Source organism: Theobroma umbraticum, unplaced genomic scaffold (genome assembly GCF_002168275.2).
Source record: "Theobroma umbraticum cultivar Fairchild unplaced genomic scaffold, ASM216827v3 scaffold_115.0, whole genome shotgun sequence".
Taxonomy (NCBI): Eukaryota; Viridiplantae; Streptophyta; class Magnoliopsida; order Malvales; family Malvaceae; genus Theobroma; species Theobroma umbraticum.
This window is the reverse complement of record NW_018397284.1, coordinates 147374-147620: the sequence shown is the minus strand read 5'-3', so window position 1 is coordinate 147620 and position 247 is coordinate 147374. Positions and strand designations below refer to the sequence as shown.

The following is a 247-nucleotide window of genomic DNA, read 5'->3' as shown; positions in this document are numbered from 1 at the left end:
ACAACTTGGCTGAAAGCACTTGTTTTCACCATCGTCAACCGCACTCGTTTCTCACTCTCCAACAGCCCTTTGAACTGGGCAAACCCTCATGACCTTGTTCCATTTTTGGAGTTGACTTTGTATGCCAGAGATGGGATTCCTGATCTTACTAGTGTTCCATCCCCAAGGTTGTTTGCCACCCACCTTCCTTATGCAGCTTTAGCAGAATCAATCAAACAAGGAAAAAGCCGAATTGTCTATATAACTC

At 44.5% G+C, this 247-nt stretch overlaps 1 pseudogene; it reads left to right on the top strand.

Annotated features, from left to right (window-relative positions):
* LOC110428419 (cytosolic sulfotransferase 15 pseudogene) overlaps positions 1-247 on the top strand; it is a 975-nt pseudogene that overhangs the window by 216 nt on the left and 512 nt on the right.